This window comes from Thermobia domestica, chromosome 15 (assembly GCF_964235325.1).
Source record: "Thermobia domestica chromosome 15, izTheDome1.hap1.1, whole genome shotgun sequence".
Classification (NCBI taxonomy): domain Eukaryota; kingdom Metazoa; phylum Arthropoda; class Insecta; order Zygentoma; family Lepismatidae; genus Thermobia; species Thermobia domestica.
Window position 1 is genome coordinate 58,139,069 of NC_137468.1, and position 27,749 is coordinate 58,166,817.

Here is a 27,749-nt window from a genome sequence, read left to right on the forward strand (position 1 = left end):
TTTTCAAATTGTTTTTATTTATTTACAGTTTCAAGAATAACAGGAAAGTATCAATTTTGGTTAATCATTACTTAAGTAGCACGGCGTGCAGTTCTATGAGTTGTCGTCTACTTTATATGTAATTTCATTTTTCTTTCTTAATGTCTTAATCCGTGCAAGTTTAGTTTTCGCGCACCATTCGGAAAAATGTAGAAAAAACAATTCTTTTATTAATTTGATTCCTATTGCTCCCTAAAAGATTTGCTGTGGGTGACATGAAAGTATCTTACTTAGCATAGATAAAATTCAAGGTGACCCTCAGAGGTAATTGCTGAAGAATTATAATTATCATACGATTTACATATGAAGACGACCTCTGAATGTATTGCATAAACACTACAGTGCAAAATACACAAGCCAACCTAGTACGTGAGGTGAGCACTAAAAGGCACGAATGTTACCTAACCAAGTCAGAACAGGGCTAAGTTGCTGTGCCCGTTCTCAGGCACGTCAGGGGTGGTGGGTAAAGTCAAAAGCGAGGATAATGAAAAGAAGTGGGTTTTGGCAATGATACTAGTTTCAATTGTACTTGTAATGGTTTCATACTAGTAACAATTCACTTGGAAACATAAAATACAACAACTGTTTTCTGATTAGTATTATACGAATGCTGCAATTTTGAGCTTTCAATATGTACACATACCCTTTAATTGTCTAGTTAAAATAAAAAGAAACCTCTAACACAAATTCCTCTGTATCCTGAATTTCCTTTGACAAAATCGTGGTAGCATACTCTACAAGCGCACTGAGAACGCAGTTTTGACCAAGAAGTTTTTTTTATATTATTAGGCTCAGCCCGTGTTTCAAAATCGTTATCTAAAATTAAAACTGGCACTGGTTATCATCATTGCGTTTTATTCCTTACCTTTATATTTTTTCATTTCGGTGTAGGTAAAAAAGGATTTGGACAAGGAAAGCAAACAAACCACGAACAGGAAACAAAAAGATAAAATAGAAACAAACAAAACAAAGATTAAATTATGCTAAACTCAACTATCGGCTAATATAATTTCCAAAGGGCCATAATCATTGAGCTTGACCCTAACATATTCTAATACTAAACTATGCAAAACTCAACTATATACTAACACAATTTTAAAGGACACTAGCATTTTAAGTACTAAATTGATTACTGATTAAATCAAAATTATCTAAATTCTATCTGATGTACTCTATAATTTCCTACCTCTGTTTGCTATTTTATTTATTTAATCCTAACCCTAGAAATCTTTAGTTAGTTACTTCTAACTATCTAGCTGTTTCTATTTTTGGAGGCACATATATATCTTATTATTATTATTATTAATATTATTATTATTATTATTATTATTATTATTATTATTATTAAAGTTATTTATACTTTATTTCTTTATTTAACTTGGTAGAGTCCATGTTTATTGGCTATGATTATTATGTTTTAATTCTTTTTTCAATTTTATTATGCTTCATTTGTTTATTGTTTCTTATTTATTTTGTTTAATTTTTGATTAAATGTCTATTTAGTGTTTAATTAGTGTATAATTTTATTTACTTTGCTGAACTTCTATTTTCAGGTTTTCCTTGTATGAGTTTGGTTTTCACCTGCTACTTTAGGTTTATCTCCTGTGATCATATTTAATTCTTTCATTATTTATATACTGATTTTCCCCTGTGTGTTTTATTTTGCACACTGAAAGCACTAAGAACACTAACTTGACACTTAATGTACAATCGTCAACCACACTAAACCACTCTAGTCTACACTAATCCTTAACGCATACCTCGTGACAGTCCTTCGGGTCTTCCTTTGTTGAATGTTCTCGTTGTTGCAATATATTTTCTCCCAGAAACACAGGTTTGACGTCCAGGGCCCACTCACAGAGCTTACTGTCGACCCTAATCCGAGGTATTCTTCCACCTCTGCCAATGTAGGGATCAATCTTTATCAACACACCGTAATGGAGACATACACGAAGTCAAACTTGTCTAATATGGCGACACAGTCACAACCAACATGCTCACGTTCACACCAGATTAGCCTGCCACCCGAAGGAAAGACAAACTTCCAAAAAACACTCTCTTGTGCGTCCCGAGCTCCGCTCCAAGGCACCTATGTCTGGAGACGTACTAGCACAACCACACTCGTCCTCCCCAACAGATACGGAGTTCCTGTATCGTCCATGGGACATACTGAGGTCTCCGGTCCAGAGGAGAAACTGGATTTTATTCATCCTTACACATTCATTCTGCTCGTTTTCCTTAATGTTTTTCTCTATAGAATTGTTCTTTCTTTAGTCTCGAGTAAGGATCTGTTATTCTCATAAGATGTAATATTTGTCGTTTCTCATTATATCAGCTATTGTCTTCTGTCTTATGTACACTCTTTTCTTAAATACCACTTCGAGCAAGGAGCACCAGACAATATGATAATCTGTTGTCCCTATTTCACTACATTCACAATTTGAATCGTCTTAAGCCTGTATATTTTGTGGGTAGGTTTCATACGGACAATGTCCCGTTAAAAAATAAATGAGTCCTGGGCCTTGGTCAAGAAACTTTATTTGTTTTCTCATTTCTACCGTTGGTTTAATATTTCTAAGTTTTTGTAACTTATCAAAGTGTGTCCATTGAGTACTCCACGTCTTTTTACTTCTATCTTCAATATCTTTTGCGCTTTCAAAAACGTCTCCAACAGTGATCTTACCTCTCCTTATTCTTTTTCATTCAATAGTTTGCTGCTCTCTGTACTGTTATTAAGTTCAATGGTTTGACATCAACTAACAAACACAGGGCATTATTGGGGGTAGTGCTATTTGAGGGACTTAATCTCATAGATGGTTTCTTTGAGGTCTGATAAAGTTTTCTTTTATTCCTTTGTTTTAAAGCAGTCTGTGTATCCATATGCTAGATCCGTAAGTCATTGTAGCGTGTAGCAGGGTTTCGTGATAAATGTTAATATTTTGTTAGACAATTTATATCTATTTTCCAGAAGGGTTATCAATTTCTTGGTCACTATGTTTCCTCTCGTAACAGTTTCTTGTATGTTTAACATAGTTCATGCTTTCATCAATTATTATTCTTAGGTATCTAAATTCTTTACCTCTATGTATTTCGTGATTGCCTAGTTTATTTATGGGGCTCTATTCAATTTTGTACCGAAAAGTACATATATTTTTACCGACAATTTTAGTTTATTTTCTTGACAACAATTGTTTAGCTCTTCAAGTATTGCATTTGTTTTAATTTTTATTTCTTTTCTTGAATTGGCTGATAGTACTGTCGCAATATCATCTGCAAAGCCTATTATTATGTCAGATTGTTAGCATTTAAATTTTCCAGGCAAGGTTGTATCAAAATGTCAAACATCAAGGACCCTAATTTTGAGCGCTATGTGCAACCATTTTCATTACGAATTTGCAACTTATCTTGCTCCATTTGTACTGAGATCCTTCTATTCCTAAAGTAGTGTTTAGTTATATTTATCAGGTAGGTTGGCATTTCTACATTAACTAGTTTATCGACCAGTGATGAGACCCATAGATTGTCAAAAGCTCTATCTATGTCTACGTACAGCGACAGGACATATTTACTTTCTGAATTACTCATTCGTATTTGTTCCATGTACGCGTTTAGAGCGTCTTCTGTTGACCTGCGAACCCTGAGTCCAAACTGTAGTGTATCTTCTTTCATATTCACGTGCTTGTTAATCCTATTTGGTATGATCTTTTCATATATTTTACTTATGTTTCTTAGGAAGTAAATTGGGCGATAAGAGTTTACATGCGTTAGGTCCCTGTCTTCGTGTTTTAGAAGGATTATTAATTTTGATATTTTCCATGAGTTAGAAAACTCTTGTCTTTGTAGTAATATGTTGCAAAGACTTGTTAGGGAAGGGTTTCCATACTTCTCCGTTTTTCTTATAAACTTCATTTGGAATATCATCTAATCCCGGTGATTTTCCTGTTTTTATTTTCCTAATGATGTTTTCGATTTCTTCATTGCTTGCCATTTCTACATTATTTACCTGTTCTACTTGTGTCGGCTCTTCGAATTTGTTTCTCATCCGTTTCTGATCTTCTGTTTCATTTTTCATTATATGCTTCGGGAAAAACTTTTATGTTCAATTTTCAATGTTTTTTTTTTTCTCGTTACTGTATAAGATCCATCATTTCTTTTTAACGTGTAGTGTTCAGGGGTTTATTTTCTTCATTATTAATTTGCGTGGAAATTCCCACTGATCAAGCTGTATGTTTTCAACTAGGAATGATTCCCAGCTTCTTTTCTTTGCATTTATGATTTCTGTCTCGTACTCTTCTTTGGCATTTCTATAGCTAAGAGTTTGCTTTCTTTCAAATTTGGAATTGTTGTGGCTTCTGAAGTTTTTCTGTTTGCTCACCCGATTTTTCTTAATCTTTCCAATTTAGGTGATCAAAACTCGCCGTATCCTACTCACTGCGTGGTTTTAGGGGTTGATGCCTCTATTGCCATTTTAGTAGCTTGTTCATGTTTTGCACTAATTCTTCACTGCTTATATCTATGTCCAATTGTGGTAGGGTAAGCTTCTTTTTAATTTTATCTCAATTTATCTTTTTAATGTTTAGCCATTCTTTCTTCATACGGGCTGTATTTAGTTCCATGTTGAATGTTATTATTTCGTGATCGCTTGTTGTTTCTCGATCCCATGTATGCCGATTTGTAATGTTATCACCTTAGTTTGGTGTACACAGTGTTATATCAATATAAGATTCTGATCGTGAGCCAACAAACGTTGGTTTGTTTCCAGTATTCACGATTACCAATCCATTCTAGGCTACAAAGTATTCCATAATATCTCCTCTAATATCTGAAGAGGGTGATCTCAAAGCAGTGCTCTTAGAGTTCGAGTCCAAAACAAACAGTATTTTCTTTTCAGGGTTCTACCAAAAGATTTGTTGAATTTTAACTATAAATATTTCAATGTCTTTGCTATACTGGAAAAGTGAATTAACTATTTAAAAGGTTTTGTTCCTTTGGTTATTTCAATACAGATTATCTAGTTGTCACAATATTGTGAAAGTTTTAAGGCTTCAATGTTCCTGTTCATTATTACTGTAGCTGCTTGGGATTCTTCAGCTCCGTATATGATATTACTTGTTACAGAGAACGTTATTAACTTGTTGTTATATAGATATGGCTCCTGTATGGGTAAGATATCTATGTTGTTTGTTTCTATAAATCTTCGTAATTCCATTGTTGCTATTTTCGATTTGTGTGATTTGTTTTGTGCTATTCTGATTTTTGTTATAGTGTTATAGATATTGGTATTAACGTAGACATCTATCGCTGTTTTACTATAGTCGAAACAAATCCTGCCATGCGCATTTACCAATTGTTTATATACATTCTCTATATCCTAGTGGATGCCTCTTTTTTGTATATTTCATCTATTAGATGTAGGAACTCCCATCCATTAGCTAGGATCAAACGTTCTTACTTCCAATCTATCTATTTCATCTAAGACAAGATATGTAATCGTTCTTCCTTTTTCGTGGATGTCTCTTACTACTGGTGTAAATGCTACGTTCAGTATGTTTTTATCTACAAGCTTGGCTAATCTGTATAGTTGGTTCATATTGGGGTACAACATTTTGGGCTCTTTAAATATTGTTTTCTCTTCTTCCTCAGTATATGTTATCGTGTTGCCTTGTATTATTTCGTCTTTTGGTGGAAAGGGATATTTCTGTTCTCCCTGGGTGAATGAGATTAATGTTTTCTCCTTTGTATCTTCTTTCTCAGCTGCAGTGATGTCTGTGTTCTTTATTCTGCCTTCAGGTTCCATTTCCATATTAGTCTTCCTAATTGGTTTTTTAATTCTTTTTTTTCCTTTATGTCAGTTTGCATATACATTTGTCCTTGATTGAGGTAGTTTGTTTTCTCTTTTCGTGTAAAAAACTCTTCTAATATTTCTTTATCCCTTTTCTCTTACTGGGCGGTTCGTTGCGTTTCTTATTTTTTAGTTGTGGTCTTTTATCCATAATTTATCTTGCTTATTATCCGTTCACGTGCCACATTCTTCTGTATTGGGTGTTTAACAATCCTTATGTCTCAGTCTGCACGGTACGCATATGCTTTTATTCTTATCTTCAGACTCGTCGCTATTGTGTCTTTTTGAGCTACAGAATCTGCACACTTTTCTATTCTTAGGATCACAGTGCTTCATTACACGGCCAAATAATGGCAAAGGAACCACAGTGGTAATACGATAAAAACGTTACTTTGTGTAACTCATAGTCCACGTATACTCTGTCTTTTTTTATTAATACCTTCCTTATACCTGGCGTTACTTCAATCACCAGATGATATTTCTTTTGTCCTTTCTTGCCTGCTCTAAATCTGTCTATGATGTTCTCCGTTTCTTCCTTTTCTTCCTCTTCAAAATTCTGTTCTATTATGGCAGCTACACTTTCTTCGTATTTGACATCTGATGGTATGCCATAGACTACCATTAAAGGGTTTCGCTTCCTAGTCTCTTCGACTCTAAAATCCTTCTTTATTTCTTCTTTGGAGATAATTGTATTCAAATCTTCTTTGGCAGTTGTTTCCAGGAGTACCAGGTCCTTTGTTGTTCCCATCTCTGTGAGTTTTAGTTTCTGCTTCCTAAGGTATATTGTCTCTGCCAGTCTTCTTACTGTTTGTTTTGTGGTGTCGCCCTCGTTTGCTCTAATGATCAACCCCAATTTTGTTCTTGCCGTGACTTCCATTATTTTCTTATCTCTTTCCGTTACCTTTCTTCCCTTGACCACTTCCGTCCATGTTAGATTCTCATCCTGGTCCTTTCCTCAAGTGTATTTTCTATTTTCTTTGAAAACACTTGTATCTCTTTACCTACAAGCTCTGTATCCGTGGCTTGCTTATTTTCCAATTCCCGTAGGTTTTCTTGTAAGATATGACGTTGTTTTTCTAGGCTATTTCCGATTTACCAAATGTTTGCTTTGTTTGGGTCTATTCTTCTTTGAACTTATTGTGCTTCTTTTCCAAAACGTTGCAGTCCTCTTCTGCTTTCCTTACTTTTCTGGACGTTTCCTGAAGTTGCTGAATAATTTCAATCCTACTTTATGTTATCACTGTTATTTCTGCCTCCAGCCTTTTATATTGTCGGTCTCGGTCTTGCTTGATCTCTATTTTTCTTGTCTGAAGTCTTCGATCACTTTCTCCAGGTTTCATTCTTGTGTTTTAATTCTCTTATAAGATTTTTATCCTCCATTTCAGTGATAAGTTTCTCTTTCTGCAGGTCACCATATTTACTCTGAATCTTATCATTCATCTTTTCTAATTGTTCGATCTTTCCTATAAGTTGTGAAAGGTCTTTGACCCAGAACGCTATTCCTTTTTTGAGAGTTTTCTAAATGACCCCTTCCTATTTCTTTCCAGTCAAACAGTCCTTCCAAGTATGTCATTTTCTATTCCATTTGTAGAATTGTATCAAAGCCCGGCTCTTCCATTTTGGCTTTTTTGGTCTGGTGTTCAGGCATCTCAATCTCTTCTCTCCCTGATTTTCTTTCTTCCGTGTAGTCGTCAAATATGGTAATTCTTACGACTAGTGATTGATCCCAAGCTGGCGTAACCGCTGGCGATCTATACATGGCCATTTTCCACGTTGAGCTTGTCTACTTATAAGTGTACGTATAAGTGTAAATTTAGTAATGATAGAGTCACTGTTTAACAGCTATCAATAGTATATTACTGTACTCGCTAACACAAAACTCTCGATGTTCAAAATTGTTTTGTTTTTTACGCGTTTACACTAAGACTTGCTGTGGACACTAAGGACATCTTCCCCGATCGGGGGAACATGAGAGGGGTAAGATTCCCAGCGGGTGTGGGGGTTTCCAGGGTGGGTAAAAATTTTGTCCCCGGAAATCGAAAAATATAAAAAATGTTGAGAGGGGGAGGGGGTCACCGATATTATTCCAAAAATGGGGTCAAAGGTCAAGACCTACGCAATTTTTGGTCGAATATATTTTCAAGAGAGGGAGGGGAGGAGAGGGACCGCGGGGTTGGAGGGAGAAGGGTTGAGAACCCACCTCCAAAAAATCAGGTCCCTGGTCCTTTCGGTTTGAACGCCATAGTGTCCTAAATTTGGTTTAAAAGCCCATCTTGTATTGCATTGTTCCTTATGAGAAAAATTCTAAGTTCAGTTTTGTTGGAAATATACTAAGTTCAGACCTATCAGAAAGATGTGATCCTATGTTTTCTAGTGTTGAAACGCACCAGTGAGTTCGTTCTTGTCCTTTGTTGCTTCAGCACGAAATATTGATGTTTTACTTTTTACTTTTAAAATTTCTTCCTACTCTCACCACATATAAAAGCACTCACAACGTATTTAATTGGAGAAAATTGATCCAGTCTTTTTTGTCTATATCTCCCAATCGTCGGTCTGATTTTCATGTGGTTCCTTTTGTTGCACTCTGGACACATTCACTGTTTGAATGGTATATAGCACTATACATAAACAGCACTTTTACCCACTTTTATCGGCTGCTACTCTGAAGCAGAAAAATACACGTCTTTTTACCTGCAGTGCTCCAATGCAATGCTCCAAGCTTTATGTATCCCATAATACACAATTTTTAAAGTAAGATGGAACCCGATATTTCTTATGTCCGGCAAAGTCGCTTAATATGTTTCCCACGAACCAGTTTGTCAGCATATTTGCCTATTAGTCCTGTAGAAGAGAAAATCGCTGTCGTGCTTGTTTTGTATAAACAGTGTTGTAGAAGGTTCCTCCAAAACTCACCCAGTGCCTGTTTCGTTGTATTAAACAACACTAAATATTGATGGAAGCATGAAGAGATTTTACATAACATCGACTTATGATTGTTAATAATTCTTTGTGTTTTATTAAAAATAATAAAATCGCTTCTGTACGCCCATATAACATATCTCTGACATAAATTTAACTCCACTCACATGAGTCTTTTCGTGATGTTGCAAGTGTTTACGAACCGGAATGTATAATTTAGTTTCGGTATTATTTTACCTACCCTACATTACCTTTAAATTACCTTAATATTCTACTATACCCAGTAAATACTACATTCTTACCTGAAAAGATCTCTTCGAGGTGCCTACGTCATTCATTTTGAGAAACATAACGATGTCTCAGTTGGAATGTTGAAAATGCATGTATTACTTATATGAACAAAAACAACAGAGGTGCAAAAAGTGCAGCCAAGTTCGTCAGCATCAAAAAAGTGTTGAGATGAGGATGGATGAGCCAAGTTCCTTAGCCACTGCATCTGAAACGAACACTGAAACTTAGCGCGAGGTTTCTAACGTATTCGAATACATTTAGATGTATATTCCTAGTTTCACGGCAGGAACATTTCATCCATAAAGCTAGTGGTGATCCCCAAATTCACCACGCTCACAAACACCACCCCCAAGGCTCGTTAACATTATTTACCTTGACACTTCGTGGAGGAATATAAGTTTTCCTTGTCTGGGTTTCGAACCACCAATCTTACTGCAGTATACTGTATATGTGCCTTAGAGCCTTAGCAAAGTTGATATTCCTAAGGTTGGTGGTGGTCACAAACACACCACACTCACAACCACTAACTCTAAGGTTCCTTACCATAATTTTCCTTGACACCTAGCGCCAAGTTCCAGTGTTCGTTTCAGATGCAGTGGCCAAGGAACTTAGCTCATCCATCCTCATCTGAACACTTTTTGAGGCTGACGAACTTGGCTGCACTTTTTGCACCTCTGGTATTTCTGTTCATATTTCACTTCTTTTTGTAGTTCACCATGTCAATATCGTATATTGGTATTCTGAATTTTGGCATATTACTGGATTTAAATTTAAAATTGTAAATTTTTAAAGGAGTCAAAATATGTCACATGCAACATTAGTTCCCAAGGGCTCTTCCACCGGGAATCGAACCCAAGACCTTGTACAAGAAAGGCGCTCATACTAGCCACTAGAAAAGCGGGAAGGATTTATTCTATTAAATATCTGTCAGGGAGTTATGTCCAAACAAGATTCTAATTCATTTACCCGAACTACAAAATCACGATCGCTAATATCAAATGTTTCATTACCTAAATACGAAGACTATCAACAGGGCCCAAAACCCTTGATAATGAATCCTCGCTGCTACACCACTAGACATTGGCTGGTGTTTCAATGTATTTAGTTGTTCTCTACCTTTCCACATTGCGAAATTACGGAGTTCATTACATGACGCGCAGGGTTAGGATGATGAAATTTGGCACGATTCTAGCCTCCCGGGACTAACCTAAAAGGAAAATTGCTAAAAGATTTTTAAGGAGTCTAAAGGGAGATGAAAAATCCCCATGTTATTTAAATAGGCGTTTTCCTGGAATACAAAATCTTATCTTTTAGATAGTTGAAATAGGAAAAGAAACTTGATATTCGGGAATTGTGAGCTTAAGAGGTGTAATGAAATAGGCCTAGCAAAGGCGATTGTGTGGGAGCGAACCCCCAGGAGGGAAAATTCAATAAATATGAAGAGCAAAATCACGAAAATCACTGTTGATGAAAAGGATGATATGAAAGAGATTCGTACACTGTTCACAGATAGAGACACGAAGCATCAAGAACATTTTTACATAACGACTGTGGTAACTCGTGCCACCAATATATTTTCAAGATCGATTACATTTTGTTGCTAGCCTCACATAAGGAGGTTTAATTTCTCATTTCTTCGAAAACTTCATTGATTTTAAATATTCTCACCTCTACATTATCTTACTTATCAAATTGATTTCAATATCTATTTAATACCAATGACTGCAATAATGGAAAAATCTTCACCGAAAAAAGAAAAAATATTGGCTTTCCTTGTCTGGGTTTCCAACCACGAAATTTACGGCAGTATGTACGTGTCTTATCCCACGGTTTTAGTAGTTAACTGATTCACAGAACGTACCTCATTAACTTGCTTAACTACTTATTACTAGCTTTCACTTATTTTACTCGCACACTGAGAAAATGTGTATATGGCATACGTAAAAACGTTGGTTACATGTGTAAATCCTGTAGTTTTAGTATACGTACACTAAACGTATAACTGAAAAAGTATATTTTAAACATACTTTCCGTATAAGTGTTCCGAATAAGCGTACTTTCCGCACGAACAAAAGAACTATATGTAGGCGGTCAGGATCTCACATACAGATGGCCATATGTAACTTATAGCTAACGTACGTAATGTATGCAAAACTGTTAGATGTCAGATATCCTACAACGACATTATGTAACATCTAAGCGGGAAAGAAGGCAGTACGTATGAAGCACATAGATAGCGGATGTTAAGTATTGATTTATGTAGTAATCATAAGGATCCCGTATATTTGTACAATATACCGCCGCACAATGGGACAAAACCCTGCGTACCGTCGCAAAAATCTGTAACGTTGTTGTTGATTGAAGTAAATAGCTGCAATTTAGTATGTAGTATCTCTAATGTATATACTAGCAAATAATGGCTTATTCGTTGTTGCTTTGTTATTTATAATATATAAAAAAATAATGCAAAAATAAAAATGACACTTTTTCGTACAAGAACATAGTTTACTTAATGTATTGAATGATAAGTATACAGTTTTATGATATTACACTATTATTTCGTATTTAGTAATCAAATAATGGTTCAGTCGTTGTTACTTTGTTATTTATAATATATAAAAGAAATAAAACAAAAATAAAAATGACATTTTTTGCGTACAAGAACATAGTTTCTTAATGTGTTGAATGAGAATTATATAGTTTTATGATATGACACTATTATTTCGTATTGTTGTTAATATAACATATGACAATAACCTATAATAAATAACATACATCTATTAATCCACGACATAAAAGAGACAAAGTAAATGTATGTACATACTTCAATTTAAATATCTAAGAGGTTCTTGGCTTCATCTAACAGTTCCTTGGAAACAGTGACTGATGGTTTTCTGAGACTGGATATGTATGGATCTGATGTAAATAGAAGACCATGAAATACGTCTTCATTCGTTGCGGACCTAGTGCACTTTCAAGCGTGATATAATCTGATATTTTTGTAATCTTTATTACGCGATTCTTGGGCATCCTCAGATAGATTACCAATAGGCAGAACAGCAAAATGTCTAATTATACTTTCCCCATGTATTAAGATCTTATGTACTGAAGAAGGCATGTTATACCACATATATTTCGTTACGTACAATTGTGCAGTAGCGCGAGTATATTCACCAAATTTTTCTGGATTCACAGCAATACCGGATGCCAAAGTCTGAAGAATAACATAAAACCTTTTAATAAGATCCGCATCAACTCCTGTAATTTCTGAAGAACAATAGTAGTTCTCAAAAAAACTTCGAGCTGTATTGCCGTCATTGCTGTTTCCACCTCCTTGCAGGGGTTTATCAACGTGCAAGCCCATTCGGCTTCGAAAGAGGCTTTGTACAAGTTTCTTCTTCTCTGCTTTACTTGTTATATCTTCCGGAGTTCTCGCAGCCCATTTTTGAAACGAAAGATTATATGAAATATGTAAAATTAACTCCATATACCTAATCCACGCATGCAACGTTGACAAACCGTAATCGTAAGCATTCATATGATCTGGCTTTGATTCAATCTTCTCCAAATTATTCATCTCGCTTGGTTTAGCCCTACACACCTTACACACAGCTCCAGAACTTGTGTCAGTTAGAACGTGTGTAACTTTGCCATCCACCATAGTTAAGAACAGCTCGTGACTTATTTCAATTACCTGGTCCTCCTTGTGTATCTTAGACGTTTCCAAATTATTAATTTGACCACGAATATCACCAACCACCGAACGGGTTTTCTCGGGCGTTTCTTTTACAAATTCCATCAGAATTAGTCGGCAATATCGAATAGAAGAGCAAGCCGGATTTTGACAAAGAACCTCGTTTGTTTCAGTATCAGTCAGCTTTAGTGGTACCAAAGACGCTACAAATAAGTTTGCATCTGAGACTAAGTCGCTTTCATCTGTTAAAACTTGTTTATATTCGCTTTGTCCCGATGAACCATCACATCCCTATTTGGTAAACAATTTAAGATTTCTTCTTGTTGGGTTGTAAACATTTTCAATGTTTAAGATACGAGCACTCGTGTGATCCAGCAAATCTTGTAGATTTACTTTAGCGTCTGTATCGGTTATTTCAATGCTAGAGGATGGAGGATAACACATTTTTTTGCGTTTGTCAATATATTATATGATGGCAATATATCGAGGTTTTTGCTAATCAGACTTGCTCGAAGTAATCCGTATTGTGATTTTGAAAGATCTAAATTAGCAAAAAGACTTAAAGCTTCATCCGCCGTCAAATATGTTGCATTGTGAGTTTCATGCAACAATTTTTCCTTTATGATCTTTTTTTTATTTCTATCACAATTCCGCATCATTGCAACAACAGAAGCTTCGTCGAATTCTCCTTCAGTCCGCAATCCTTGAACGTATGCATTATGTATATACTCGAGTCCATATTCTTGTATTAACTGCATATTTTTCCTTTTTTTAGATTTCTCTGATAGATCTTCATAACACTTTGGTGGTCGTCCACGTTCTCCAGATGTAGTAGGTGTGATATCCATTGGCACTTCCTCGAATTGTACCTTAAATGCACCGTCCAACCACGTTGAATTTTTATTAAAGAAACGTTCTTTTTTTCGGTTCGATTTGGTCCAGCGATCGTTAAAAGCTGATATAAGTGATTTTTGAATACGTTTCACAACTAATTCACTTTTTGCAGACGTCAAATGGTGATGATCTTCTAAGTATTTTTGAATATCTTTTGATTTTGTCCCATGGTCAATAAAAAATGCGCATAATAGTCGTCGAGGCACAACAAATTCACTCATTTTGTTGTTTAGATACTTCGCAAATATTGATTTTATCAAGGATGGTGAAGCCTGTAAGAAATAAAAGTAATGCATTAACCAGTATTTCCACGTTACCTAAACTTTAGTTTCGTTACTAATAGACAATATTATTTAACAATAAAATGTCAAAAATCATTTATTTTCCAAAAATCTCGTGAATCAAATCTTAAAATAAATTTTGATAAATTTTTCATTTTCCCCCCATCAGGCATTTTTGGTCTCATTATAAGGGGGCAGATTCGGCCAAATAAATGTTTTTGCCATGACTTTTATGTGAGCTGCTTTATGTGATTCTATCAACATTATGACATAGGCACACATCGCTAACTGTCAAAAGTATATTTAAAGTTTCTAATATGGATAGGATATTGGATACTATACAACATAATTGTGTACCTCTCCAGTTTTTACATAATTGTCCACTTAAATACTTTTTACATCAAGTACTTAATAACCATTCTAACCATATATCACACTTACCGATTTGCATTGGCATAATGAAAATATGGCCATGTAAACTGGTGGAATTCTGTTCTATATAATTGACATTATTTTGAGCGTCAACTTGCAAGTCCAGTTTTGTTAGCAAAAAGTGTGCAATAATCTATTTTACAATCTATATAATATGTATTAGACATTCAGTTAGATATGTGCATTACCAAAATATTCAATATCGAACATTCCCAAAACCTATTTTTGAGACGGTACGAACCGTTCTGTCCCACTGTGCGCCGTCCAGATAACGGATTTTTCTCAGTGACCTTAGCTCGTTGTTCTATTAACCTAGAACGACAGGGACACGAACACAGGAGAGCTAAGATTCCAAAGGCTCTTCCACCGGGAATCGAACCCAGGACCCCATACACCAAAGGCGCACGTGAGAGCCAATAAACCAGCAAGGAGGGCACAAACTCCACCGCGAGGACGATTGACAATATTATCACTATGTACGTGATGTGTTGAATAACGGAATCGTTCCCGATTTCTGATTGTAAGGACAGTCTTTTTGCCAATGAAAAATTTACCATAGTAAATTCCTCAAATTTAATTTTCAAGCCGTTATAGTGTACATTTATGGAGAGTTTCGCATCTTTATCTGATTAAGAAGTACCTAATGGCTATGGACAGTTTTTCGCCCATAAAAATTCCCATAGTACATTCCTTAAATTTGGAACCTTTTACTTACACAAGTCATTACGTAAGGAAGGTACCATTATGCAGAGTTTCAATTCTCTATCTCATTTGGAAGCACTTAATCAATGATGAGTTAGTAAATGAACCGATCTCTGTTTGAGTAAGGACAGTTTTTCTCCCATAGAAAATTCCATAGCACATTCCTTAAACGGAAATTTTTATATTCAAGCCATTATAAGCTACCTTCGTGTAGACATTCACATCATCAGCTCATTGGGAAGTATCTAATGGCTACGGACAATTTTTCGCCTATAAAAAATTTCTCATAGCACATTCGTCACATTTCGGACTTTTCGCATACTCAGGTTATTATAAGATACCTTTATGCAGAGTTTCACATCTTATCTCATTGGGAAGTACCTAATCAATTTGATGAGTGACTGAGTGAAACGATTTCTTGCTTGGCTAAGGACAGTTTTTGACTATAAAAAAAATTCCAATATCACATTCATCAGATTTCGGACTTGTTCCATACTCAAGTCGTTATAGGGTACCTTTATGCAAAGTTTCATGTTTCTATCTCATTGGGAAGTACCTAATCAATTTGATGAGTGAGAGGACGAACCTATTTATCTTTGGCTAAGGACAGTTTTTACCCAAAACAAAATTCCATATCACATTAATCACTTTTCGGATTTTTCTGTACACGAGCAATTATAGGGTGCTTCTATGCAAAGTTTCAAGTTTCTATCTCATTGGGAAGTACCTAATCAATTTGATGAGTGAGAGAGTGTGCCGATTTCTGCTTGGCTAAGAACAGTTTTTCGCCCATAAAAATTTCTCATAACACATGCCATACATTTCGGAATTCTTCTATGCTCAGGTCATTATAGGGTATCCTTATGCAAAGTTTCACGCCTCTATCTCATTGGGAAGTACATAATCAATTTGATGAGAGCGAAAATGAACCGATCTGTGTTTGACTAAGGACAGTTTTTTGCCCATAAAAAATTTCCCATGCCACATTCCTCAGATTTCGGACTTTTTCCATACTTAAGCCATTATAGGGAACCTTTATGCAAACTTACACGTTTCTATTTCATTGGGAAGTACCCAATCAATTTGATGAGTGAGTGAGTGAAACGATTTCTTGCTCAGCTAAGGACTGTTTTTTGCCTATAAAAACTGTCCCATAGAACATTCCTCAAATTTCGGACTTTTTCCATACTCAAGTTATAATAAAGTACCTTTGTGCAAAGTTTCGCGTCTCTGTCTTATTGGAAAGTACCTAATCAATTTGATGAGTGAGTGAGTGAAACGATTTTTTTTCTGGCTAAGGACAGTTTTTTGCACATAAAAAATTTCCCATAGTACCTTCCTCAGATGTCAGCCTTTTTGCATACTCAAGTCGTTATAAGGTACTTTAATACAAAGTTTCAAGTTTCTATCTCATTGGGAAGTACCTAATCAATTTGATGAGTGAGTGAGTGAAACGATTTCTTGCTTGGCTAAGGACAGTTTTTTGCCTATTGAAACTTTCCTATACCTCATTCCTCAGATTTCGGACTTTTTCCATACTCAAGTCATTATAAAGTATATTTGTGCAGTTTCGCGTCTCTATCCCATTAGGAAGTACCTAATGAATTTGATGAGTGAGTGAGTGAAGCGATTTTGTCCTGGCTAAGGACAGTTTTTTGCAAATAATAAAATTCCCATAGGACATTCCTCAGATTGCGGACTTTTTCCATACTCAAGTTATTATACGTTATCTTTATACGAAGTTTCAAGTTTCTATCTTATTGGGAGGTAAATAATCCATTTGATGAGTGAGTGAATGAAACGATTTCTTTCATGGCTAAGGACAGTTTATTGACCGTTAAAGATTTCCCATAGTACATTCCTCAGATTTCAGACTTTTTCCATCCTCAAGTCATTATAGGGCACCTTTATGCAAAGTTTCACGTTTCTATCTCATTAGGAAGTACATAATCAATCTGATGAGTGACTGAGTGAAACGATTTTTTTCCTGGCTAAGGACAGGTTTTTTCCCCTTAAAAATTTCCCATAACACATTCCTCAGATTTTGGACTTTTTTCATATTCAAGTCGTTATAGGGTACCTTTATGCAAAGCTTCACGTCTCTATCTCATTGGGATGTACGTAAGCAATTTGTTGAGTGAGTCAGTGAGTCAGTGAGCCTGAAAACTGCATATTTTAGGGGTCCAGTACTCGAATATGGTTGAAGGTAGGAATGTGAGATTTGGCATACGAGTACATCTCTCGGGTATCTCCTTAAATTGTAAATTTCATGTTTCTTTCCTTAGTAGAATCGTTTATACATAGAATCGAAATCTGCGATTTTACCCAAAACTCTTGTTTGTGTATAATATGCTTACGGCAGTTCAGGCCAATCTTCATTTTCTTCGCAGAACTTGGCTGCCATGCACTGCCGTGCATGTTGATATCTGATTTTTTCATGTGTTTAATTTCTAGCAATTATAAACTTTTTCTTGTTTTCTTTAGAGAGTGAAATAGAAATTAAAATGAGCACTGGCATAATTGATCAACATTTTCAACTGAAATGAGGATAAATGTTGAAGTTGCTCACCACAATTAGTTTACTAGTCTATATTTCATTACAGGTTATTTGGAAAACTAAAGCGAGCTGACAGAGATTTCTTTGTGGATTTTATGTATAGCATTGCCAACATGAACTTTTACAACTTGAACAACTTCCTCAAATATCAACATAACAATCTTCTAAGCAATATATCTTTGAGTGAAGCACAAATAAATGTAAGTTGAATTTAGTTTCCTTTACTTAAATTGGTAATTTCAATATTTGAATTTAGCCGTCAAGGTAAGTGAGATGCAGCTCCTTTCGACGAGTTTTATAATATGCGCATCTTTTGCAAGTAGCAAAAGCACCTTACAGTAAATATTCTAGTTTTAGGTATTATTCATAGATTTGTCTTTTACTGTATCGTAATGTTCGCTTTGTAATGCGAAAACACATAAATAAGAGAACGTGTCACAAACGTAACCTTCTAACCTTTTCTACATGAAAACTTTCCGCTGGTCACAAACATTGAGAAAAAAATAACGAACAACTAGTCAATAGCTGGAGAAAGATTAGTTCAAGCCTGAAAAGTATGTTAGAAACTGGGAATGAAAATCATTGGATACAGCCATGACATTATTATGCTTACCAGACCTGTTAGTACTGTAATGATATAAATTAGAAGATTGTATTGGATGAAATTCGGTTTCGTACAAAAAAAGCATTACAGGTGAATGGATAGAAACAATTTATTTCAGTTTCGTCATGAAATCAGTAAGGGCTGTTAATCAGTAAGGGCTTCATTAAAGAAGTGCAGTATTATAAAAGAAAAACTTTCAATGACACGTAAAGTCCTCACCAAAAAATCTGCAACATAAGCATGTAAGTTTATTTTTGCGAAACTACACCTAACAGCGCAAGAAATCAACATAACGCTATATAGCACGAATCACGCCAGCAGAAACCTCTGCGTCCTTAACTGCACACTTATTTTGGGGCAAAAAACTTCGTCGTTTCCCAATAAACTTTAATGCTCATGTTGCAGGTTTTTTGCTGCTCACTGTACAACCCAGTCATCATTCATATGTTCGACTTTCACGTAGCGATATCGAAGGTTGCTTAGACTCTGATGAAGATTTTTGCTTCTTCTTTTTTAGTAATGGTAATACTTTACATTCACAAGAAAGGCGAAAGTATAAAGTAGATACTTTCAAATATCTATGATCAATATTAACAGACGAAAATCATATTCACGAAGAAATTAAATGTCTACTAAAAGCAGGGAATTCATGTGATTACTCATTTCAAAATTTCTTGTCGTCGCGAATTCTGTCGAGGAATTTGAAGCTTAAAATATATGAAACGATAATCATGCCTGTTCTTCTGTACGGTTGCGAAACAAGGTTGCTTACTCTAAGGGAAAAACTTAGATTAAAAGTATTTGAAAACAAGGTCCTGAGACGAATATTCGGACAAAAGAGGAACGGGAATGGGGAATGGCGGAAACTACATAATTTATACGGTTTACCAAACATTGATAGGGTCATCGAGTCTAAGAGGCTTAGGTGGGCAGGTATATAGCTAGGATGGAAGAAAGTAGAAACGCTTTCAAAGTCTTGACTGGAAGACCAATCGGAAAACGACCATTAGGAAGACCTAGGCGCAGATGAGAGGACAGTATTAAGATGGATCTCGCAGAAATAGGAATACAAAGTAGAAACTGGATCCAGTTGGCTAAGGATAGAAGTCAGTGGAGAGCTTTTGTGAACGCGGCATTGAACCTCTGGGTTCCATAGGCCATAGAGTTAGTTTAGTTAGAATTGTACACTTTTTTACAAACATGATGCGAAGGTAAAACTCTACAATGACAGATTTTATTGTGGTTTACAGAAATGCTTAATAAGATAGATCTGGCTTTCTAGTAAATATGTGCCACTTTTGGACAGTACCTATTGAAGTAGTATATTCAACAAATTCGCATTCTACGGTACCAAGTAAAATATTTAATTATATTTCTGACCATGCTAAAGGAGGAAAGAATCGTTTCTACCATCAGTACCTGTACATCCGTGACTAGTGTGAGACGTCAAATTTGTTTGCGAAATAGTCTGTATTTGAATTCTACTTTGAATGTTCCATAGGTAAAAATAACCTTAAAACTGTTAAAAAAACAAACTATCAACATTTTGGCCAACATTGTCAATAAGTGGTTGATTTAATTCTGCAATTTAAATTGACTGAATAATGTATGTTGTCATTGCAGCTGTTTAATCGCATTTGGTTCGAAAATATTTTCCCTATTCGATGTATTTTGCTTATTGTCATTTCAATGTTGAAATTGGACAATATTGAAACGACTAGGATGAACTAAAGACATATTGCTTTCACAACTTGTAATATAAGCTTTTGACCTTAGGATAAGGTCGCTTGGCACTTGGTGTGCAGTAGGGTGGACCGAATTTTCTTTTTTTTGGGGGGGGGGGAAGAATTTCGATTCGCCGGGTGGAGGAAAAGTTGCCTTTTGGATTTTTTTGTTCAACCCCTTCCTTCTCCTCATGAAATTTGGACATTTTTATAGCTGCGGCTATGCTACCCTCATGACACTACGAAGAAATTTATCGTAGCTGTAGCAGTCGTTCTGATATTTTCTTCTATCTGGCTCTAAGGAAGTTCTTTTTTTTAATGGTGGCTGGGTGACGTCCGTTGAGAACGAATCGATCATTTGATGATATTTACTTGCGTCTAAGTTTACTTTCAGAACAAAAAAAATTACGTAGACATGATCCCTTTCCTTTTGATCTGCCGATACTTTTTTATTCTTCTCCATCCTAAAACTTGGATGTTCTGGCTTTTGCCAGAGATCATTGCTAACAAGTTTTCCCAGGATGGGCAAAGTAAGCGTTCGAAATAATCACAGTATACACGATTCTTTTTAATTCCTATGGAAAAATGGATGCAGACCGAGCGAGTAGCCACAAGTGTCACAACCCGTTTGTAAGAGAAGAAATTCGCTTTTTTTATATACCAAACTACTTTGCAGACATACTGTGTAAGCAATCGAAGTACTTCTTCGGGATTTTCGGTGCTAATTTATAATCGGAGAATGCGAGAAGCTGTCGTCAACCATCAGGCCATGACAATTGGTCCAGTCTTTTTCTTCACGTCTGGCGGACACCTTCTGAAACCTTCTGAAACGACTCGGCAAATTTTCGAAAGGTATTGCTGGTCGTTACTGGATTGTGTACGAAATTACAATGTTTTCAACTTCTTATAAAACAATGCTTTACGTATTATTATTGTCGTGTACAATGTTATAGGTAAATCTAGATTTTCTATTATTGCACAGCCGATTTCAAAATTACTTTTATCAGAGCACTTGATTAAAATTTTGTTTATAATATAAAGGGGTCTAAAAGACATTGTTCACGATATACGTGAAACAAGCTACAATATAAGGTTGACAACATATTTTTCACGCTATATATAAAAAACATGAATTGAAACATTAAATACAGTTTTTCATCTAATTGATTACCATCTTTAACCACATAGGAATAATGTCCCACCTCACTTTTCTCTTCTGTTTTATTGTCAGTCTCAGAATGCTTCCGTGTGAAAAAGAACCAAAGGTTATAGCTGTGATACACAACTTTCTTCGTAGTGTCGTGCGGGTTGCATAGCCGCAGCTAGAAAAATATTCAACTCCCATGAGGCAAAGGAAGGGGTTGACCAAAAAAATCCACATATTATGAGTTGACTACCACTAATACAAGGCAACTTTTTCTACACCCGGCCAATCGAAGTTTCAAAAACAAAATTTGGCCCACCCTAGTGTTCATTTCCCTCTTCAATAAATTTCAATTTTGGAATCGTTCTTCCTAATCAACCACAAACTATCTTACTTATCTTCTAAGATGGAACATAGATGAATTCTTCAATCATTACCACTGATGCCACGCTTTTGATGCAGATAATGTTGAAGACAGAACTTCAAGTTGTGGGATGCTAAAATGTTTATGTGGGTGTTATCTTCATGAAATATATGCAAGTTCTAGCTACGTTCAATTACTATCGTTATTAAAGACTGCGTAGCAATTTCCTCAGGAAAATGATGCCCCTCAACAGAGTGCTCTTAGTGTCGTGCTGTTATTTCTCATCGTCAGCACATATCTGCAAATGAAAAGGCTCCTGACTATGGTTTACTGTACGATGATGACGTAGTTAATTATCGTTGCTTCAAGAACCCTCATGTCTCATTGAACTGCTCAATTTACGTTAAATCGTATTTTCTGCTGGTCAGGGGAGACAGGCTTTCGATTTCTGAGTTGGAAACTCAATTTATATACTTCTCCATCCAAAAAGATAAAACTTGTCTGTTAAACCGAATTTGGAGGTTGTTAGAATCTGACAATTATTCTTTGATAATATTTCGTTTGACTTTTGGTTGCTCGGCAGGGGATACACAATTAAGAATGATAAAACTCACAGTTAATCCAAGGGGACTTGCTTCCTGGACAGGTCTCCTCACCATGAGTTCCTTGACCACAGCTTGTGACATATCCAATTCTGCGTTACAGATTCTGTTGCTCTGCAGAATAGTTGGCACTTAAACCACCGAGAAGTACTGTGAATATACGAACAAATTTTGGTTAAATAATAAGCAATCTTTACGAATTCGGCTATATATGAAGGCAGATTATAATTAAGAAGCACTGAGTTTATTGCTAGAAGTTCACCAGACTTCTCACTTAACGTATTCTACTTTGTGTCGACAGACTAGCCCTGATTTACTCGCTTCGTTGAATATATTTAGAAAATCTTAGCACAAAACCATTCCGTAGTTACCATTGATTAGATCCTGTAGTTGAACTATGACTCGTAATGTTTCAGTGCAATCTAATTTAAGCAGTATTTCATTCTATTCTTTGCATATCATTCCAACTATCATTGTTACTTTTCTTAGATGACATATTTCACCTTTCTAACTGCGTACAATTACCTCCATTCATGACAAAATGTGTCATATTCTATCTTCCTTGTAATTTTAAGGGCTCAGCTAGTACACTGTTAAGCTTTTTCTTTAATTACAGTGTGATGAACCACTGATTCCACAGTAACAGAATATTCCAAAGGAATTTATTTTCAGAAGCATATAGCCTACTACTTGGTTGCGAACCTCTTACCGCCGATGTCGGGTCCTGAAGAATTTACAGCGATTCGCCAATAAATGGTTTGACGTTTTAATATGAGCATTTTAAAACCTGTGATCGCAGCAATATTACATCGGAAAGTAATCAGTGAGGGCTGGAGATACTCTACCATTAACTCTGTTGGCACACTCTCAATGTAAGATCAGTGTTTTTCAAACCTGGTTAACTGGGGATGGCTGACATACGAAACACCATCTTCATCGCCAAAGCTACATTGAATAAACGTAGCACAAAACTTACTAACCCAAAGCAGAAACAATCATAAAAATTACTATATTTTTCTAATTTCTAAAGTTCTGTGTTTGCTTTTTAAGTTTCAACTCTTTATTTTTCCTTAAAGGCTACTGCATACTGAAAATCAGCTGGGCTAGGACAAAATTAAAAGTTGGTGTACGTACACCTTAGTAGGAAAAATTCCTCCAGAGCTCATCCACCTTGAGACATCCACCACTCATCCTTGAGACCATAGCAACAAAAAGAGCAGGAAAAACACGGGGATGAAGTGGCAATAAATTAAATAACTTCCCAGTTTCACTCCCGTTCTGGCGATGACGTTATGTTCCTTTAAATTTGTGTTTAAAGCATCGTCTATATTCGCATAAATGAAACTACGAGGATAAGACTTATTTTGTAGGAGCATTTGAAATCTTTTAAATTAGTATTTAATGAAATATATTGCTACAAAAGTGATTTTTCTCTTCTTTAGGTGAGAAGACTTCTGGGTGCCCTATTTGACTACATAGATAAGCAATCAATCAAGGAAGTATTAATTGGAACTGAATATGGAGTATGCTCCTCTTACAATAGTGCATATGTAGCAAACTTGAAGTGAGTATTTGGAACACTAAATGTAATAATTATTCATAATTCACTTAAACATTACGTGTTTTCTGTAATCTGGTCTTCTCCATTAGATAAGAAAAGAGTAGTAATTTGAAATCGGATTTGAGAAATCGTGGAAAGGAGACAATTTTCTGGAATAAAAAGGTATGCGTTTGTTATTAAATTTGATACAAAATACTAAATATAACGATAGCACCGTTTCAAGAAGATTTGGTTTCCGTTTTACAATGTGACACTCCCAAAGAATGTTATATCAATACCGAAACTGGAAGTATATATCTATTCTACTCGTTAGAATAAAGGGATAAGATGAAATATAGAACTTGTTTCTTGGACGCTGAGTACATATGGATTTCACGGAATATTAAGGCTCTTAACACTTGAAAAATAGGAATCAATTCCAAATGTTTTACTAAACGTTTTCAGTTCATATACCTAGAAAGGACAGATTAACTGTTAACAAAAGTTTATAACTAATATTGAAACGTGACTTACAAATACTAGCACAAATCCAAAGTATCTATGAAGTAATGATTCAATCCAGAATTCCAGGAAACAAAAAGACATCGATCTCCTTATAGTATTGGCTCCATTATTTGCTTCTACATTCATGATAACATTATTTTGTAAGTTAACCCTTAATAAAGCAATCCTGTTCAAACATGAAAGACCCTAGATATTACAAAACAAATACAACTTCCATATAATTATAAAATTTCAATGCTTCATTCTTCACTTGGTCAATAGATATGAAGGATGAATCCCAATACCCAGACAGAATCAAATCTTTCTAAAATGTAAAATCATATGAAAATGTGCGTGAATGTATCGCATATACTCACCATTTATAGAATACTTCTTCGAAACAGCGTTCTGTAGCTTACTCGCGAAATTGAATATAAAAGTCCAAAGTTAGGAATAATTTAAATGATTTGGTCCGGAACAGAAGCCATGGGGCTTCTTCCTCTAACGGTTTCATACTGACAGAACGCTCACCTGATAGTGAAGCGATTGACGACATTTTCTATTTTTTTCTATTCCGTTTACCTGGTCCTACTCATCCATTTGATATATTAGTGTGTACACTGGAGTTAACCAATCATTACTATTGGCATACAGTAAACATAAGTGTATCTGAATTTAAGAACGCTTAGTTGAAAAGATTCAATGAAACACAATACTCATTAAATTATACCGTGTAAATTAAATACTTCCATAGATTTGCTACTTCGATAATCCTATATCAGAAGTGAACCATCAGATTATGTCAAAGGGGAGATTAGAACAAAGTCATCAATAAAAGTACAATTATCCCTTCATGAAAATTCGTGTTGAAGACGTCTATACAAGACCGCTCCTCAAAATTTACTTGTAGCAATGCTTGGATAGGGCTCATTATGGATTTAGAGCTTCATTGCTTTAAATAAAAGTAAAATCTGACAAACACTATAGTTTATGAAAAATAATTTGCTTTGTCAGTTTTTATTTTTTTAGATATTTTGACAATACATGTAATTACATATGGTTCTTTGTAGTATGTTTAAAGATTTTTGGACATATTTTATCTTGTATGCAGAACTGATTTTTTAAAAGTATGAAAAACGGAATATGGGGAAATGTAATAGTAAACCAATTTTTGAGAGTAATGAAATTTTGAAATAGAAAGAAATAGAAGAAGCATAAGAAATTTCAAAAGCTCATATTGTGAATGTAATAAAGAGAACCGAAGAAAATATTAAGTTTTAGCAAACAAACACATTTCTTCTATCAAAACAAGAAAACTACGTACATATACCCGTTGCAACTGATGACTTCTGGCATTTCAAAGGCATGATACCTAATAGTGAAGAAAATCATAGTATTTAAGCATGACATTCTCCATCGCTATTTAACTTGTTTCAAACAAACAGAAAAGAAATAAGAAACACTTCCGTCATATTTGAATGCTCTTTTTCCTGTCCATTTGTTTTCTCATGAATAATAAATACATTAAATATTTAACTCATGGATTACTTAAAGCAAAGAAATTACCGTTCCCTCTAAACCTAAAACACGCACAGAAATGAGTATATTGACATCTGCTAAAGACTTTTTCTGGATTTTAATGAACAACAAAAGGAATAAAGAATGTACTTAAGATCTAGTTAAACAATAATGATTTGCATAAAGAATTTACGTTTAGTTTTCTAATTTTCTTTTATATATACTATTGTTTTGCTTAGTAACACAACGAGGAATGGTGTTCATACGAATGCAGTCAAAACAATTTCTATCAACCAATATATTCAGCGATTCACGTTGTATTCGCCGCATCCAAAATCAAAGGTGAGTCTTCATATACTCAATACTTCTTCATTTTAATATTTAACACTATACAGGAAACCAATTACTCAACTGAGTAAGTCTAATATTCTGAAGATTAAAGAGAATATCCAATTAATGCAATTAACTGACTGACCATCGTCTTGATTCTTTCACAGCTTGAGTAACAAATTATGATATATATATATATACAAAACTAAGAGGACGTGTGGAAAATATGTTGAGTACTTGATGTACTTCGTAAATAAGATAAACTGATGTTTGATAATACTAACAACTAGCTGATAGGCCTACTCTTAGTAGTAATCTAATAACATGAAACGATAATTTAGATGAATTAATTAATCCTTAGAACTTCCAGAATTGCAGTAATAAATCCCTATTTTTTTATCACTTTTTGGCTTTTATCAGTAGTAGATAGCGGCCCTCACTTCTGGGCCAAAGCTCCAAGCCTACTCATTTCGTATATATTTTTAACCAACACAGAAGGATCCAAGAAACTAATACTAAGATACATAGCCCGAAGTGAGATCGCATATGCTTTTATGACATTTATAATCATAAAAACTTACATCTATAACTTATAACTTGTAGTGCTGTCTTTGATTGAAAAAATAGTTTTTGTTTGGTCCAAATCGGTCCACAGATAACCGTGTAATGAGAAGTTAAAATTTAGAATGTAGCATACAGTCAATTGTATATATTCTCTCATACCGCATAGAAATATCTTTAAAAAATCAGAGTTTATTTCAGCAAAACTGCCGTCGCAGAAATCCTAGGATCCATCTGAGAGGTCAGCACTGATGTTGTTGTTGTTGTTTCCCCCAGATGGATCCTAGGATTTTTTGTTCAATTTCTATGGGCCTTTCTTCTTTCTTTCCTTCCTTCCTTTGAGGTCTGTAAGCGAACTTGTGGCTTTCCACCCAGCCTCGGTATAGCTACCTATCTGAATACGACTCACAACATTTACCCACACAGCTCACAATCTTATTGTATCCATCCCGTCCCATCCCTGGCACCAGGTTTCCCCTTCCCTCTCCTCCTAATTTCTTGGTTCCAAGCATCAGAGACGCCCAGCCACATCCCACACATGAGTCAGAGGTGGGGACACTCTAGCCATCTGAGTTGGTACACAACCCTTAGCTCAGTTCACTTTACAGTTCCTTGAGAAATTACAAATTTATACCCCGGCCGTAGATATAAATTCGCAAGTCTTAGGCAAGGATTTGAACCTACATTCTCAGTATCAAATCACAAGCTTTATGGAACCGCGCGCTAACCAACTGAGCTACTGGCTAACGCTGTATATAGGAGAGAAAATCGGTCCTTATATATGAACAAATACTTCTACAAGCAACGCCATCTATTAGCAAAGTGATAAACTACGTGATATGCAACACAATCTATTGAGTAGGTGAGTAACTGCTTGAATATGGTCACCTAGCTGGCAAATTTAGCTAAAGCATCAATGTTCAAAAAAGAAAAAATGTCAAGTGTTGCCAACCCACCTACCAAATATTATAGTGTTTACCCAAAATATTATTAAGAGGATAGTTTTACCCCTCCATAGTTACAATGCGCTAACTCAACAAATAAAGAAGTTGGCAAAAATCAGAAAAAATGAGTTGGCTCACTGAAAAAAATAAAAATTCAGATATTTGAAAAATAAAAAATACTAGCATAATCCACATAAAATTCTAAGACTTTTTTAAAGAATAACATTTTCCCAAAAACTCAAAAACAAACCCGTAAAAAATTC